This window comes from Physeter macrocephalus, chromosome 20 (genome assembly GCF_002837175.3).
Source record: "Physeter macrocephalus isolate SW-GA chromosome 20, ASM283717v5, whole genome shotgun sequence".
NCBI lineage: Eukaryota > Metazoa > Chordata > Mammalia > Artiodactyla > Physeteridae > Physeter > Physeter macrocephalus.
The window spans coordinates 58,467,882-58,473,881 of NC_041233.1; the positions used below are offsets into that span (position 1 = coordinate 58,467,882).

The following is a 6,000-nucleotide window of genomic DNA, read 5'->3' on the forward strand; positions in this document are numbered from 1 at the left end:
CTCTGTGAGCATTGGAGTGCATGCATCTTTTCTAATTAGTGTTTTTGTTTTTGTTTTGAATATATTCCCATCAGTGGAATTGCTGGGTCATATGGTAGTTCTATTTTTAGTTTTTTGAGAAACCTCCATACTGTTTTCCATGGGGGCTGCACCAATTTACATCCCCACCAACAGTGCACAAGGTTCCCTTTTCTCCACGTCCTCGCCAACATTTGTTATTTGTGTTCTTTTTGATGATAGCCATTCTGACAGATGTTAGGTGATATCTCATTGTGGTTTTGATTTGCATTTCCATGATGATTAGTAATGTTGAGCATCTTTTCATGTGTGATGTCCTTTAATCTGGAATAGTTCCCTTTCCTTTTTTTCTTTCATGACATTGACATTTTTGGAGTCCAGGCTAGTTGTTTTGTAGAATGTTCCACAATCTGGATTTGTCTGATTTTTCTTCCCTCATAGTTAGAATCAGTTTAAATTTTTTTTTTTCTGGCAAGAATACTACATTGAAAAGTACCTTCCTCCCTTGATAATTAATGAGTAACACAATTTTGAGATTGTGTTTTCCCTGAACCCCTCCCACACTTTCATCCAATGGTTTTGTCATCTTACTCCTTTTAAAAAGTTTCGTTCTAAAAAAAAAAAAAAAAAAAAAGTTTCGTTCTGCAAAGTCTCTCTTGTCCATCTTTGTTGATATTACACCGTTCCTTCTTCCATTCTAGCGTGAAAATAGATGTTTGAGATAGGAAGACATAGTAGTGAATCTATTTCAAACATCTTATTTTCTAGATGAGCACTAAGTGTTTTGCCCAAGAGCAGTTGTGTAGTTAGTGACAAAGTTAGGACCAGAACCTGGATTTCCTAGTTCTTAATCCAGTGCTACTTCCAGCTGCCTCCTATTGACCCTTAACCAATAATACAAGACACAAAGCAAGTATGTATTATCTCAAATAGAGTATATATATTTTTGCAAGTAGAAAGCACATATTAGTTTTCCTTTTGCATGCATTCCTTTATTCACTTATTCAAAAGAGGCACATCAGGCTCTTCTCCTACCTGCCCCTCCCATATCCTTCAAGCTGCAGCCGTGCTCAAGTCGAGCTCCATGCTCTCCACCTCTCTGTCTCCCTAGGTGCTGTTGCTTTGGCTTGTTACATTTGTCATTCCTTTCTCTTTTTTATTGATTTTTATTTTATTTTTAAAATGAAAAATTTTAATTATTTTTTTGATGAATTAAAATTGTGTATGTTTAAGGTGTTATCTTTTGACTTTTTGATAATAGCCGTTCCAACAGGTGTAAGGTGATATCTTATTGTGGTTTTTATTTGCATTTCCCTGATGATTAGTGGTGTTGAGCATCTTTTCCTATACCTAGTGGCCATTTGTATGTCTTCTTGGAAAAATGTCTATTCAGGTCCTTTGCCTATTTTAAAAGTCCAGTTATTTGGGGTTTTTTTTGTTTGTTTGTTTTTTTGTGTTTTTTGCTATTGAGTTGTATTAGTTTCTTATATATTTTGGATATTAACCCCTCATTAGGTATATGGTTTGCAAATTTCTTTTCCCATTCCACAGGTTGCCTTTTCATTTTGTTGATTGTTTGCTGTGCAGAAACTTCTTAGTTTGCTGTAGTCCTATTTGTTTATTTTTTCTTTTGATGCCTGTGTCAATGCCAAAAAATCATTGCCAAGACCAATGTCAAGGAACCTTTCACCTACTTCCCTTCTCTTTGTAACTATTACATAAGCTGAGTTGAGTTCTGCAGAGGAGGCCTTTAACTACCCACCTTCCAGCTGAGTTAGGTGCCCTCTTCTGTTATTATAGGACCTTGTTCATACCTCATACATCACTGTGTGGATTTTTTTTTTCCTTTTGGTAATTGTTGTTTACAATTCTCTTCTCCTTTTTTGGACTGTGAGCTCCTTGAGGTCAGGAATTTATGTTTAGTTCATCTCTGGGCTTGCCACGTAGAGTGCTCAATCAATGTGTACTTCAGCAGTGAAGCCATTTCAACTCTGCGGTCATTGATTGCTTTACCATAAAGACATGGTTGAGGCTCAGAATTCCAAGTCCCTCCAGTTCTGATAACTTCCATAAATAATTGATCTAGAATGTGTGAGGCAGTATGGAAAATGGAAAGCTATTTTATATGTTATGTAAGTCCTCAGGGAACATGGGGGGAAAAGTCCTGACTGTAGTTATAAAAAAGACAGAATGAGTTAATTGGTGCTATAGGGAGTGTTCTGCAGTGCTCTAGCACTGCGAAGATAGAGGTGTACTTAGGGCAGTCTCAAAGAAGGCCAAAAGCTGAGGGGAGGGTCAGAGCATTTCAGTTGGAGGGAACAAGTTGGGAAAGTCATAGGATCAGAAAAGTTGTGTTTGGGAGAAGTTGAGCAGTTGATTTGACTGGTTTTTAAGATTCTTTGCCTTATAAATAGTGTACATGTAAATGGTTCTTTGTACATGTTGATTGCTATCCCGAGTCTTTTCCATTTTGCTTTTAGGGAAAAGTAGGGTATATTTACTGGTACTAATTGGACACCTGTATTGCCAGAAAAATCTCTTTGTTGGGGTAATTTCTACCTTGGAGGACTTTTTAAAGCAAGGGCTTGAGGTAGCCCATTGTTCCAACCCAAGTATTTTTTAAAGGTCTTTTCTCCACTTCTTGTGCAACACCTAAGAGCCCCAATTCTTCACTCCTGGGTTAGATACGTGAAGCGTCAGGGGAAGTTCATTAGTGATTGAAAACCTATGAGCCATTAGTGCTTCAATTCTGAACTTGTTTTGTGTAGCTTGAAAGCTTTACTTAATTATTTTGATATACATCCAGAATAGGACTTTAAGCACATTGAGAAAGGGCTGGGGACTTCACCGTGGTACTTATTTTCTAGCTGTTTACTTTTCAAATAGGAGATGACCTTGAAACATACTAATATAAGGTACCAACTTGGAGAACTCAGTATTTGTTTTCTGAGAAAGAACTAAACACGTGCCTTTTTAATACATTAGTGTCCGCTTTTTTCTCTCTAAAATATACTTCTGCTTATATTTTGAATAACTCTTCACCAAATGCCAGAATTTTTTGCTCACAGTAAATGTTGGTAAGATGGGAAGTGTGAACCATGAAAGAACTGATTTTTTTTTCCTTACAATTACTGGCTTACTCTGAGCAAGTTCTTAGTTACTAAACCTCATTGTCATAAATTCCCCAGTCATATGTTTTGTAACCTCTTCTCTGGCATACATTTTAATTGTTTTCTTACTGCTTCATAGGTGCTATAATCCTTTTAGAGTTTCCTGGGTTTTGAAATAAACCTATGAAAGGTTCAGTTTTATATCTAATAGCCATGTTTCACAGTGTTCTGAAGCTGTGAATAAGTTCAAGCAGGCAAAAGCTTTTGATGTGGAATGCCTTTGTTTCTATGTTTAAAAAAAATGTATTAGTCCTCCAGTGTTTCACATCGTGATGATTTTAGACATTGGCTGGGAGTTTTAAAATATTTAGAAATACCTATAAAGAAGAAATGTGGAAAAACACTGAAAATCCACAGGTTAAAAACACTGGTCTCATAATTTTGTGTTACCGAGTTTCGAAAGATCATTTCTTTTTTGAAACATACTGTGTTTCTGTTGATGAGTAAGACTGTCACTGTCCTCTTGGAGCTTGCAGTTAAGTGGGGGAGATAGACATGGATCAGATAATTGCCCAAATAGACTTGCCCTCATGGGTCATGCTGGGGAGGAAAAGTGCTTGGTGCCATGAGAGAATGTCAGCAGGTGGGAAGTGAGGGAAGGAAGTGACTTTTGAGTGACTTGAGATCTGACAGTTAAGTCAGAGTCAAGTAGGGGAAATTTGGGTGTGAAAAGAGAACATTAGAGGGAGATATGGTGAGGAGGTGGGACAGTAACATTGTATATTCAAGGAACTGAAAGAAGATTAGTGTGGTTATTTAAGTCTAAACTTTTTAGATACTGACTTTAGTACTCTTTTAAAAAAGTGTTAAATAAGTACTGTTTCAAATATAGGCCCTTTGGGCTTTATTAGCGGGGTGCTGGGGAACAATATTTCAAAACCCAGTATTAGGGCAGCACAGTATTCCATGCCCCCTGGTTGAAGCCCATGGGACATGTTCTGTATGTCTCTGAAATATATCAATGCAGCTGTAACTAAAAAGTAGTTCTCCCTCCGTACTTGAACAGAAGGCCTTGATGGTTCTGTGCTGGAAACATATAGGATGTGCTAATGGGGTTAGTTGGTGATATCATTGTAGGATCAGTGGGTATATTACAGGGAAACTTGGAATTATTTTCTACTGGTGAGTGTACAGGAGAAGAAAATATGACTGTGGTATGTGTTGAATTAACTATTGAGTCAGTTTACACAGCTTTAATAAGTCAGTATTCCACCAGTTATATAGTATGGAACTTTATGGACAGTGATTTGTGCTTTCTCAGGGACGACTTATGAGAAATAAAGTTCTAAAAAGTAAAAATTGCTGGCTTCAGGTTTTATTTAGATTGCTACTTAAAACTTGCCTAGCAAAAAGGAAGAGTTTTCATGTAATAGTGACCATAGCTCCATTTACTATTTACTATAGGCCAGGTACGGTGCTATTTAATTTTACCTGCCAACAGCCCAATGAAATAGATATTATTATTCCCAACTTACAAGTCAGGAAACTGAAGCTCAGAAAGGCCAAGGAACGGTTTAAGGTTTCTCCGGGAGAAAGTGGCCAAGGGAGGGTGAATCTCAAACTGCTCAGAAACACTTAACCACTGTGCTATTCTGTATGTAAAATTCTTTTGTTTTGTTTTTTAACAGTTTGGTTTTTGTAAGTTCATAAATCAATTAATAAATACTTATAAGACAGTGAGGGCCCTGATACAGATCAACCTTTAACGTCTCCTCTTACATCTATTAAGAAGTATTTATTGACCTGACTGTGTGCAGGGCACAAAGCTGCTAGGCTAAGGCGAGCAACCCAGAGATGAGGAAGTCTTAGCCCCCCATTTGGTTCAGGGCTTTGCAGCAGTGTCTCAGCAGAGGAGAAAGACATTGCCGGGAGTTACTGGATAAGCTGGTGCTTTGAGACAGATGTTGTCTAAGAGCCACTTGGGGGAGGGGCAGACTTCAAGGAGAAGTGGGCTTTTGAAGAAGACCTTGAAAGATGAGTAGGATTTCCGCTGGTAGAGACAGGGAATGGAGAGGCTATTTCCTCTTGAGGATGAGTGTGAAAGGAAGGCAAGGAAGAGAGAGTAGTGGGGGATTTATTGGGCTGGAAAGGAAAACGGGTCTAGAAGAGAAAGTGTGTGAGTGCCAGGTTGAGTGACTTGAACTTTTTGCAGTAGGTAATTATATGTTCATTAGCATTTATCAAGCATCTCTTATGCTCAGTTACTGTTTTTATGTTAGGAAATCAATAAACTTTTGTTTTTAGGGTTGTATGGTTTTTCTTCTCACTAAAGAAGGCTCTTCAATAGCCTTTATTTAGGTCAGGATTTCTTTCATTTCTAAGGTCTTGACTTGTCCTTGGAATTAAACACTAATGGAAGAAAACCATCTTTTAAAGACAGGGACTAATTTCTCTGTTTAATTTTGATACAGTTTCAGGCGCCATATAGTAGTTAATCTGGCATTTTGAGCTATATTAGCCTGGAGAACTGCTCACTTGGATATTACTTTTAGCTTCTCTAATAAATCCCTACACCTACCACAATCTAGAATACTACAATACTAAATAGCAGTTGCTCTGGGAGAGAAAATTGAATTGTGTGATATTTTAGAAGGTCCACTTTTCATTTTTTCTTACTGTGTTGAATAATTTGAGACTCTTCTATATACTTAGTCTCAAAAAGTAATATTGTATGGACAACAAAGGAATTAAAGTGAATATAATTTGAAATTGGATAGTTTTTGGCATGGCCTCATCTTTTCTTTGTTTTGTTTTTTTTGTTTTTTTGCGGTATGCGGGCCTCTCACTGTTGTGGCCTCTCCCGTTGCGGAGC

At 37.5% G+C, this 6,000-nt stretch overlaps 1 protein-coding gene across 9 annotated transcripts in view; it reads left to right on the top strand.

The window, feature by feature from the left end:
• The window catches only part of CNNM2 (cyclin and CBS domain divalent metal cation transport mediator 2), a 155,203-nt gene that overhangs the window by 22,192 nt on the left and 127,011 nt on the right, over positions 1 to 6,000 (top strand). The gene's annotated exons all lie outside the window — the stretch shown is intronic.